We start from the raw sequence: 1,713 nt of genomic DNA, 5'->3' as shown, positions 1-1,713 counted from the left end.
AGAACTGCCCCTGTGGGTTTCCGAAACCGTAACTATCTATGGGCGTAGAAAGCTTTCTCTTTTTAGAGTGAGCGACTGGTGGTTTCGAACCACTGACCCTGCTGTTACAGCCCTATGGGTACGGCAACATTATTTGCAATGGACGACAGATGGAAGCAGCCCAGCGTCTAATGTCCACCGGTAGACCAATGAACAATCCAGTGGAAAACCAGGGAGATGCGATCATATACTGATCTAAAGTTCTAGTTACAGAAAGTTCTAGAAGGCACAAGCTAAGCCATAGGGATGGAAAGGACAAGACAAGAGGAAGGAGAAAGAAGGAGTGATGACCACGGCGTGTGGGGAGTGATGACTATGTTCGTTATCTTGATTGCGGGGACAGTCTCATAGGTACAGCCGTCTATGGACCCTCGGTATCCTTAGGGGACTGACTTGGGGACACCCGTGGACACCAGAATCCTCGCTGCTCCAACCTCTTCCATCAAATACAAGCATAGTCTCTGCATACGGCGCCCACACATCGTCGCAGATCACTTAAATAATCTCCACGTGACTTATAATACTGAATGTCGTGCAAACGGAGCCCTCGTGGTGTGGTGGGTTACACACTGAGCTGCTAGCCCCAAGGTCACCGGTTCGACCCCACTGGCTGCTCTGAAAGAGCACGAGCTAGCTGTCTACTCCTGCGAAGATCCACAGTCTCAAACGCCCAAAGAGGCAGTTCCACTCTGCCCTGTAGGGCCGCTGCGTGTGTCAGAGCCAACCCAGTGGCGATTCCTTTGGGGGTTTGATTGTTGGTTTGGCTTTCGTGTGAAGCAATGCAAATACTGCGTCCATAGCACCCTACAACCCGCTTAGCTTTGAGGACTGCTTTGAACCACTTAGCTGCTTTCTACCGTCAGCGTTTCTCGAGCTGAAAGAGTGACGACACATTCAAGCCTCGAGTTGAAATGCTGAAGCGTTCGGTAGGCAAACTAGTAAGCCGTGCAGGAAGCATCGAAGGAAGATAGAAGGAACCCAGAGTCCCTGGCACAAAGAGGATTGGTTAACACCCACCCTTTCCAAAGGCAGCACGGAACCCAGAACCCAGGGTGCTGAAGGAAGAAGTCCAAGCTGCACGGAAGCTCCAGGAATTGACGGAATTCCCAGTGAAATGCCCCGACACTACTTGGAAGCACTCACTCGTCCCGGCCAAGAAATGTGGAAGACGGCTGCCAGGCCCACCGACTGGAAGAGATCCAGATTTGTATCCATCCCAAAGAAAGGTGGCCCAACAGAACGCAGAAATGACTTAGCAATGTCATTAATGTCACATGCAAATAACTTTTAAAAAAAGCTAACTCACGTATCACAAAAGCATTGAAGTCAGTTTCACTGTTTATAACCACTCAGACCCGTGTTTAGAGCTGATGGGGAAGGAATGGGGTGGGGGGGTTGTTCAAGGCTGTGGCCCATCTCTTTTTATTTTTTTAATTTCAAATGTATGAATTTTTTAATGATATTTATGATATTCTTTTTAATATGATTAGTTTTTTTTTAATCAATTTATTGGGGCTCATACAATTCATCACAATACATAGATCAATTGTGTAAAGCACATCTACACATTTGTTGCCCTCATCATTCCCATGTATGAATATTTTAAATGAATTCGTGAGATGTGACATCTACAGAGAAAAACATATTCTAAGTAATTGCACAGCCCCCACCACA

This window comes from Echinops telfairi, unplaced genomic scaffold (assembly GCF_000313985.2).
Source record: "Echinops telfairi isolate 266 unplaced genomic scaffold, ASM31398v2 ScPeMD7_7417;HRSCAF=8455, whole genome shotgun sequence".
In the NCBI taxonomy this organism is placed as follows: Eukaryota; Metazoa; Chordata; class Mammalia; order Afrosoricida; family Tenrecidae; genus Echinops; species Echinops telfairi.
This window is presented reverse-complemented; position numbering follows the sequence as displayed.